We start from the raw sequence: 10798 nt of genomic DNA, 5'->3' as shown, positions 1-10798 counted from the left end.
GTAATTTGGGGTCTCGGACCTCTAAGAATTCACTGGATGGGTGTCATGGAGTCTGTGAAGTATATGCAGTAGTTTGAGTTATAAATTCATTTTCCTGGGGAGACTCCCAAAGGAGTGTGTGTCTTTTAAAAAGGTAAGACCCACTGTTGTGGATGGCTCTGGAAAGTCCCCCCAGTATCACTCCAATTCATATTCCCTCACAGTCCATATTCATTTCTGCCAGCGCCTGGCTCCCTGGGCCGTGGCTGCCTGTGTGCTCTCTGAGCAGCTTAGAGAGATCAGGGATGTAAAAATTTATTGATCTTGGGGAACGTTGGTCCCGAGGGATTCTTTTACTGACTTTAGTAAGTTCCTATGTATGAAATGATAAACAGCACTAGAACATAGAGTTTTGGAAAAGGAAAGTTTGGTCTAGTGGAAAGTTCTGGATATGCTCGTTATCCATAAACAATGGATTTTACTGGGGTTTTTTGTGTGTGTGTGTGTGTGTGTGTCATTCATTGGTTGTATGCACAAGAACTAATCAGTTGGTGTATTCCTTATTGATGTTAACTGAAGTGTTCGTGTTACTAAGACATCATTAATGAGTATGAGAAGGAAACGGCATGGTTTTGGTTGCTGGTATTAGTTACCATATGTAAGTGGAGAGGCCAGTTAGGACCCGATATTACTATTTTATTTTAGAGTTGACACTGTTCCAACATGAGCGATTGGGATGTCTCCATGGGCCAAAAGCCCTGCTCAATTGCCAGAGGGCTGCTCAGGTTCCTTTTTCCCTGCTGGTAAACCGAGGCTGCAGGCTCACTAAAGAAAGAAGGTAGATGGTAGTGAATACAAAGTCCTTATATTCTAAATAGAAATAGAACTTGGAGATAGGTCTTCTCTCTTTGTTGCTTCCATCTCTTATTTTTTATTTAACATGAAGGCTATTCCATAGGAAGTGGCAGCAGTATCCAGAAGGTGGTGGTCTCTGAGGTTAGAGAAGGTTTCATGAAAGAATGGTGTTTTCTTATAAGAGAAAAGCAGGATTCCAAATGACAAGAAAAGTGCCCTAGGCAGGGGAAAGGCATAAGAATAAAGCCAGTTTGCCAGGATAAACAGTGTGCTAGAAGGGTAGCGAGATGAACAGTCTGGTCATGTAGGCAGAAAATGAAGGTAGAAAACGAAGGTTTGGTTGTTTAAATGTTGTCTTAGTCCATTTGTGCTTCTATAACAAAATCCCAGAGACTGGGTAATTTATAAAGAACCTTGTGGTTCCAAAGGTTGGGAAGTCCAAGATGGAGGCACTGGCAGACGAGTGTCTGGTGAGGGCTGCTGTCTGCTTCCAAGATGGTGGCTTGTTTCTGCATCATCTGGAGTGGAAACTGTGTCCTCATGAGGTAGAAGAGACAGAAGGGCAAAAGAGCACTCCCTTTAGCCTCGAGCTCTTTCATAAGGGTGCCAATCCCATTCAACTTAATACTGTTGCACTGGGGATTAAGTTTCAACATGAATTTTGGTGGGGACAGCATCATTCAAACCATAGCAAATGGTATTTGGACTTAGTAGTAAGTTGTCAGATTGTTAAATCACAGGAAGGAAGTGATGAAATTGTTTTTTGGGGAAATTGGTCTAGTGGAGATACATGGATATACTGGAGGTGGAAAAGGCTGGCAGCTAAGAAGTCAGATTGTACCAGTCCCGTCACACAGCAAGTGCCGAGATGTCATTGCTTGAAGTACTGAGAACATAGAAGGAATGTGCTGGAGGGAGATTGTAGAGGAGGAGTGGCAGGCTTTTACGCTTTCTTGTTGTTATTCCAAAAAGGATTTGTGGCTCTTGAAAATTAGACTCACTGTACAAAATAATTCTGGAAAGAAACCCACAAAGAAGGTTTGGAAAGAACAGATGGCATCAAAGTTGAGTCTCATACACAGTATTTATGATGTCAGGCTTGTCACCTTTGCCAGAAGGGACAGACTCCATTCTTTCACCAACACCAAGTAAGCTTTTGTGGGCTTCAAGGACCCTCTTCAGATTTCTCTTGGTCCTGGACATAGACATCAGATTCTTGGGAACCCCTGCAGTTTACGCGACTTTGCTTTTCTCCTTGAGAATAAAGGTCCCTTATTCTGTTGCCTGCCTCAGGTTGCAGCATCTTCCCAAAATGACACAGCGGAGGTGAGGGCAACCTGAGGGGCTGGTGCTGAGTGCCTCCATGCTTCCCTAATCTAATCTAATCTCCCAGAACAGCTGCAAACACCTAGTGGGAAGTTAGAGGCCACGGTGGGTGGGAGGTGTTGGATGGTTCTAGGTGGGTTAGAAACTGTTCTGATGTTATACTCAGCAGGGTAAGGGGCTTTCCATTGTAGTTGGTTGTGCAATGAGGGATAGGAGTAGGTGGAGGAAAAGAACGTTAGAGGAGCCGGGTGCAGTGACTCATGCCTCTCACCCCAGCTATTCAGGAGGCTGAAGCAGGAGAATTGCTTGAGCTCAGGAGTTCAAGGCATCAGTGAGCTATCATTGCACCAGTGCACTCTAGCCTGGGTGACAGAGCAAGACCCCATCTCTTAAAAAAAATTTTTTTAAATGTTAGAGGAAACCTAACAATGGTGGTTCTCTGGGGTGTCAGCTGCTCAGATGAGACACTTTTCCCCTCTGCCTTAGCCATAGCTCATAGGCAGGCGGGGTTGGGGAGCAGACCCTTCATGTGGCCCTGCAGCCCCAGACTATGGCCAGCTTTTGCTGGAGGGGGTTGGGGCGGAAGGGAGGGTGTCTAGACAGAACTCTCCTGAAAGTACTACTGCCCATTTTGTGCATCTTTACACTGTTCTGTTGCATCCTCATCCACTTGTTTCCAGCATCCTTGGAATTCCCCAGCTGAAGAATAGCCAAATGGTCTTAGGTTTTTAGCTTATCCTTGAAAACAAACCTCCCTCTGCCTAGACTGGAAAAGACACGTGTGACCCCTGGTCAGATCATGTGGCCTAGTATGCCAGGTTCATTGTTCTCTGGTCTATTTATTTTCCTCTCAGACAGCAATAGCTGCTAAATTTGCACCTAACACCAATGCCATTTGAGTTCAGGTTTAACGACAGGCCCGGTGCCAATGTTCAGGCATTGCTTTGTTAATTTCTAAAACACGTAGGATTATGCCAAGTTAAACATTCTATTCATCTGATTTCACGTTTACTATCAGGGAAGAGGACAACTTCAGAAAAAGCTGAAGTGCCTCTAGGCCCATGGCTCTTTCTGGTTAACTCCCTCACACTTCCAAGCCCATCATCCCCCTTAGCTGTCAGCAGATGATCCCCCTATTGGGGGAAAAAAAACAGACACCCCCACCCCCCAGCATAAAGAAACTCCCTTAGCCTCCTGCCACCAGACCTTCCTCCCTGGCACCTAACCTCACCCCCTCCTGTCATGACGGGAGATGCAGCCTTGTTCTTTAGCTTCTCTATCAGTCCAATAGATTCCTTCTGGCCCGTTAAGGGCTTGCTCCATCCACTCCCCTCATATTTCTACCCTTTCCCACCCCGTCAGCTCTTCTCATTGTTAAGATGTTTGTACCTGATGACTGAAATTCAACCTTCCCTTGATTCCTCATCCTGCCTTGGCTCCTTGATGGCCAAAGTCTTGTGAGAGCCGCTTCTCTGTCCTGAGTCTCCCCGCGCTCCCCTCTGCGGTCTGACTTCTGCCCCACCGCTCCCCTCAAGTCGGCTTCAGCAGGGACACTGAGGACCTGCATGTTCCTAGTGTGGAAACCACTTTTTAGTCGCTCACATTTGCCTTCTCAGTAGCATTTCACACTGTGGACAGGCCCTTTCTCCAGCCACTGTCTGGGGAGTAAGTGACACCTCACTTCCTGCTCTTCCCTCTCTCTGGCTCCTTTGAAGTCTCCTTGGCAGACTCCTCCATTCACCTCTTAAATGTGCCCGTTCCTCACGGCTCTGTCTTGGGCCAGTTCAGACTCTCTGCCACAGGCAATCTGGTTCATTCCCGTGGCTTTGTCGGCTCCCAGAGATACAGCAAGACCTGATTGTTGAGCTCCAGGGTCAGAGAAACAACTGGGCACATGGCACTTGCGCCTGGGATGTCTTCTTGGAGTCCTCTACTCCGCGTGTCCAACGCTGAGCCCTTCCTCCTACACCACCACCGCTTCAGAAGCCCGGGCTCTGCTCCCACCGCTTCCTCCAACTTCCCCGCGCAGAATGGCGTTACAGTTAATTGCCTGTTGCTCAAGCCAGGAACCTCGGATTCATCATGAATCTTCCTGCCCTGCAGTCCTTTTGTATCAATTATCCACTGTGTCACAAAGCACCCCAAAACAAGGGCTTAAAAGGACAGGCTTTTTCACAATTCTGAGAGTTGTGTGGGTGGCACTGCTGGTCTCTCCCAGGCGCGCTCATGCAGCTTCCTTCCCCCAGCTGGTGTCTGGACACAGCGGGGACCGCTGGGCCTCTCCACATGGCCTTTCACCTTCAGTCCCAGCGTGGTAGGTGGTCTCTGGGTCTGAGTATACTCAGGTCTGTTGAGGCCTGGGCTCAGCCCTCTCCTAGTGTGACGGCTGTCACATTCTGTTGGTCAAAGCTAGCCACAGGGCCAGCCCAGCTCCCACAGGCGGAGAGACAAACTTCTTTTGGGGGGTGGGGTGGGGAGCTATGGAGTGTTTGTGGCCATTTTTAGTCTACCATACCTATCAATTCTCCGTTCTATTGACTGAAACCAAATGATACTGCCACCATTTGGTCATTTTTAGCCTACAGAAGCAGCACTGGTTGAATTTATCTGGTCCGGATCCTGGGGCCTCTGCCCCAGCTCCCCAGCGGGTGCCTGTCTCCCCTGGGGTTTCCCTCCAGCTCGTCTGTCTCACAGCAGCCAGGGTGATCTTTGCAGTCTTTGAGTGCGATTATGCCACTGCTGCTTAAGACTCACAGCTCACTCTCCATGTTCCTTACGTGCAGCGTTGAATGGTGCACGAGGCCCTGCAGGTCGGCAGCTGCTCCACCCGCCCACTTCGTCTGCTTTACGTCCCCTCGTGCTCTCCTCCAGCTCCGCCGTCACTGTGTGCTGCATTGTGGTCATGTGCTGGGCTGTGTCGCAGACAAGCCAGTGGTCCTGTGTATTTTCCTCCCCAGTTTCTCAGCTCTTGAGGGCCATGTTTCCTCCCGCAGCCCACTCTGAAGCAGAAAACAAGTCAAAGAAACTGCCAGGACTTAAGGGTGAGGTGAAGAAATTCTCACTTCCAGCCGAGATGGGCATGGAAAGAGAGAGGTGACTAAAACTGGGCGTCCTGGCACTGCAGAGGGTTGGGGAGCAACGTGGAAGGAGTTCAGTGGACACGCTTGTTCCACCCTGAGGCATCCCCTGTGGCCAGTCCTGGTCTCTTGAAGTCCCCCCTCTCCCCAGGAGAGCTCAGGAGACTTTGATACCCTGTACGGGGAGAGGAACCTGGACAGGGAGTCTTACCATTTTCCCAAGTTGGCCCCAAACACCTGTGATCAGGAGCGTCCACTGCCATGGTCATACCTCCAAGGTCCGTCACTCAGGCGTGGGTCACGGGCTTTCACAGAACTCTTTGCCCATCCTTCCCTTCTTTCTCATTCTTCCTAATCCTTCCTGTTTGCATGGTAAAAATCACTTCTTCAGGAAGGAGAGCCCCATTCCTCCATCATAATCTCCTGTAGTGCCCTGTCCTTCCTTATCAGCACGATGGCAGGCAGCTTTCTAAAGGCCTTTGTAAATCAGCTCACTCGTCACAAATGTGTCACGATTCCCGTTTTACCAGTGAGACAGGCACAGATAGGTTCAGTAATTTGGCCTACAACATCCAGCTAGGAAGTATTAATAGCAAGCCCAGGCGGTCTGGCTCCAGGGCTCACCACTTCGGGTGCAATTGCCTCGTGCCCCTTTGGGAACTGCTTGTTAAGCATCGGTCTTCCCTTGTATGTAAGTCCAGCAAGGGTAGGAAGAAACGTCTAACTTAATCACCACTGAATTCCCAGTGGGCAGCAGGGGGTGCTGCAGAGAAATCTGCCCTGTTGCTGTGTACTAAGAATGAAAACATGGAATACCTGTTTCACATATCTTCTAGAAAAATTATTCCCACTTTTTCGTACAATTTTTTTTCATTTGAGACAAGGGTCTCACTGTTCCCTGGACTCAAGAGCATCATAACTCACTGCAACTTCAAACTCCTGAGCTCAAGAGATCCTCCTGCCTCAGCCTCCCCAGTAGCTGGGACTACAGGCGTGTGCCACCATGCCCAGCTATTATTTCTATTTTTTGTAGAGATGGGGTCTCACTATGTTGCCCACACTGGTCTGGAACTCCTGGCCTCAAGCAATCTTCCCTCCTCGGCCTCCTCCCATAGTGCTACGGTGACAGGCTTGAGCCACCGCACCTGGCCCATACCATTTTTAAAATTCACTTTGTCTTTATAAATTAGTCATTAGACCTTTGTGGGTACAATACAAAGTGGTCTGGCTCCTGCCATTATTCCTAAGTTATTTTCTGAATCCTTACCACACCCCTCTTCCCTTCCCGCTCCTGTTGCACCCAGTACGCAGAGGCATCAGAAGGTGAAGGAGGAGTGAGTAGGTCCCAGAGTGAGAGTGGCCTTCCTGTTGTCCCCACCGCCATAGCAGCTGTGAGAGCAAGAAGTGCGAATCTGCACTGCTCACTCAGAAGGAGCTATGACGCCACGGAATCAGAGGCATGATCTTGGGTGATGGTTATTTGCCGATCAGAAAATTGCTTATTCTTTCATTCCCTAATTATTGTTTTTTGTGCCCCTGCTATGGGCAAGGTTTCAGGGAGCCAGTGCCGGGCCCAGGACTCAGAGTTGAGTGATGAAAACTGTGAATCAGGTGCTCAGGCAAGTCCGTGTAAGACTCAGCTCTCGGTTCGAGAAACCATGTTCACGCAGCTGGCACCTCAGCCGGGTACCAGGCCCTAAAGCTGGTTAGCAGTGCCCGGGGGCAGGCTGCCGCCCTCCACTGATTAGCTGGCTCACAGGGCCTGGCCGACCAGATGCTGGCGTGGCCCCAGAAAGGAAAGCCAAAGTGGCGTCTGGGCTGGGCCAGAAAGGGGCTCCTCACGTCTCAGGGAGGCCAGCCTGGGTCCAGCACTCTTTGTTTTTTGGTTTTGGTTTTGTATCAGAGGCATTGAAAGAACAATGCTTTTTGGAATTGGGTTGTCCCGAATTCAAATTTCCTACTTGCCACTTATTACACTGAGTGATCTTGGGAAAGTAAACTTCTTTGAACCTCAGTTTCCACCTCTGTAAAATGGAGATAACAGGAGGGATGTTGTGAGAATTAAATGAGATGATTCAAGTAAATCGGGTAGGATGCATTTTAAAAATGTTAACTCATTTTTTAATAATCTATAGCCGAGTGTAAATTGCATTTGACCCAGGGCAGGCTGTCTAGTCCATGTTTTCAGGATAAAGTGCCCTCTCCTCGGTTCCTGATGAGGGTTCTGGGAATTAGACGAGCCACTTAGATTGGGGTTTGGCATTCTTCTGTGGCCCAGCGTGTGCATGCCCTTTGTGTTGAGTGGTTAAAAGCTGAGAAAATATCTTCATCCCCTCCTTTTGTAAAAGTATAAATAAAGGTATTACCACTTGTATTTTTTAAACTTCGATTTTTTCATTACATTGCTTGGTCTGTTTTATTTTTAATTAACATATACATAGTGTGCAATGCAATGATATTAGGTGTGTAACTCTGTGAAGTGTTCTTTTTTCTCTTTATTCAAGAGACAGGGTCTCACTCTGTCACCCAGGCTGGAGTACAGTGGCTAGAAGGATTTGTTCTGTGAAGTTTGGATTCTGTCAAAAGGCCAGACTCAAGGATCTAGAAGGCCACATGTGGCCCCAAGGCTTACAGGTTCCCCACCCAGATCATAGCTCACTGTAGCTGTGAACTGGGCTCAAGTCGTGCTCCTGCCTCAGCCTCCGGAGTAGCTGGGACTACAGGTGTCCGCGACCACGCCCAGCTAATTTTTTCTTTTTTTTGTAGAGATGGGGTCTCGCTCTTGCTCAGGCTGGTCTCAAACTCCTGGCCTCAAGCAGTCCTCCTGCCTCAGCCTCCCAAAGTGCTGGGCTAGCAGACGTGAGCCACTGTACCCAGCCCAATTCTATGAGTTTTGACAATTGTAGACACACGTGGAACCACTGCTCCAATCAAGATATATAGAGCATTTTCATTACCCCTGAAGGTTTCCTTGTGCCCCTTCCCAATCAATCCTGCTCACCCCGGCCCATCCCTAGGCAACTACTGTTCTGATTTCTATTTTTTAAAACTCTTATTCCCCCAAAACAATCCCATCAGGCAGGTATTATTTTTAACCCCATCTGAAAGTGAGATCACTGAAGCACAGAAACACTCAGTAACTCCCCTAAGTCCTAGCAAAGGGAAAAGCTAGGATTCAAACCCAGACAATCTAGCTCCTGAGCCAAGCCTCTACCTGCTATGCCTAATAGCAGCAATATCATCCATCATATGTTGGTAAAACACTTCAGTTTACAGAGCATTGTCTCCTAAATTACATCATTAGCTGCTCCCCACCCCCCAGTGAGGCCTGGTAGGGAGGACTAGCCCCATTTTATAGATAAGGAGCTAGAGGTCCAGAAAGATTGCAGTTTAAGTCCAGAGAACTTAGCTGAGGCCCCCAGCTCCTCCTGGGCAAGAGTCGGGAAACGGAAGGTTAAATGAGGCTCAGTGTGGCCCGAGGGAGCACAGCGTTTCCAGGCGGCACTTTTGCCTGGCGCCAGTAGTGTCTTGCCTCTCCCTGCACCCTTGGCTGGGCCTCGGTCCTTCTCGCTCCAGCCAGGGCCTGCACTGGCACAGCAGGTGCAGAGAAGGACCGCAAAGCAGGAGACCCTACCAGCTCCTCTCCTGATTTCTATCTCTATAGATTAGTTATACCTGTTTTGTACTTAGATAAATGGAATCATGTGCTATGTACTCTTTGTGTGTCTGGATTTCTTCACTCAACATAATGGCTCTGAGATGGCAAATCTCTCATCCATGTTATTGCATGTATCAGTCTTTCATTCCTTTTTAAAGTTTGTAATCAAAATTATTGACAGGTATAATTTATATGCAATAAAATGATATTTTAACTATACAGTTCCATGAGTTAACTAAGTTCCATGACTTAACAAATTGGTACATCTATATAACTAGGACCCCAATCAAGGTATAGAACAATTCTGTCACCTAGGAAGTTCCCTATGTTCTGCTCAAACTTCCCCACTCCAGAGGCAAACTCTGTTCTGGTTTTATCACTATAGGTTTCACTTTTCCTATTCTTGAATCTCATATAAATAGATTATACAGTATGTGTCTCTTGCATCTGGCATCTTTCCTTGAACACAATGTAAGATTTCTCTATTTCATCATGTCTCTATCAGTAGTTTGTTCTTTTTTATTGCTGAATAATATTCCATTGAATAAATATACCATAATTTGTTCATCCATTCTCCTGTTGATGGACATTTGGGTTGTTTCTAGTTTTGGACTGTTATGACTAAATCGGTGTATATATGGATATACATTTCATTTCTCTTGGATAATAACTAGGAGTGGAATTGCAGGATCATAGAGTTAGGTGTATGTTTAACTTCTGGAGAAACTGTTAAACAGTTATACAAAACCATCATGCCATTTTACATTCCCTCCAGAAGTTTATGAGTTGTAGTTGTCCACATCATTACTAACACATGGCATATCAATCTTTAATTTTAGACTTACTATTAAATAACAACATGCAGTGGTATCTCATTGTGGCTTTTATATGTTTACTATCCTCTTTGTGAAGTGTGTGTTCAAGCCATTCATACACTTTGATATGATGGTTGCAATGATTAGAAATGTATCCTAGAATAATACCTTTTGAACTGAAATCTGTTAGTCTTTTCATCCATGCATTTCACAGTGTTTATTGAGAGCCTACTATATACCGTGAACTTTTCTAGGTTCACTAATCAGCTGTAACCAAGACAAATAATGTCTTTACTCTGTTTGAAGTGTTCATATTCTAGTGGGGAGAGAGAAAAAATAAATTGGAAGCAAACAAGATGCTTTTTGATGATACAGAGACGCTCATTGGAGTGTTATACATTAATAGTGAAACATTGGAAACAACCTGTATTCCAAGGAAAGAGAAGGAGGGGACTTAGGTAACAGGATATGAGCTTGATGGACTATTATACTGTCATTACGTCGGTAATTATAACATTAAAAATACTTAGCAGTATAATTAAAAGGTTGAACTTAGAATTTTACGTATGCTTTGCTTAGGACCATGTAAAATACCCCTGCTATGATGCATATGGACAAAGTCTGGAAGGACCCAGTAGAAAATGAAAACACTATGGTGTGTTGCGTATATTTATTGAAGTGGTGGAATCATGAGAGTTTAAAGGACTTTTCATTCATTTTTGGGTTTTGTTTTCTTACACGTTGTCGCGTTCTTAGTAAAAACTGGCATCCTACAGTATTCTCAAGGAACTTTCCTTTGTGTAAAGCTCTGCAGTTCGCAGACTTATTTAATACGAGACGTGGCAGGTTTAAAAATAAATTTTGGGTTTTTCAGTGTGAAGTAAGGCAATGAAATGAGAACTAACAGTTTCACTTTGCAGAGCTCAAGGATTTTCAGGCGCGATGAGGCTGCGCCTGCGGAAGGCTGAGCGACAGGCGCGGCCGTGCGCGCGCAAACCCGGGGCGAGACCCGGCCTTAGACCCGGCGCGGCGCGGAATAGTGACGTCTCCACGCGGCGGGAACTGCCGTCACCTGCGCGCAGCGCCGC

The sequence above is a fragment of the Eulemur rufifrons genome, chromosome 23 (assembly GCF_041146395.1).
Source record: "Eulemur rufifrons isolate Redbay chromosome 23, OSU_ERuf_1, whole genome shotgun sequence".
Classification (NCBI taxonomy): Eukaryota; Metazoa; Chordata; class Mammalia; order Primates; family Lemuridae; genus Eulemur; species Eulemur rufifrons.
This window is presented reverse-complemented; position numbering follows the sequence as displayed.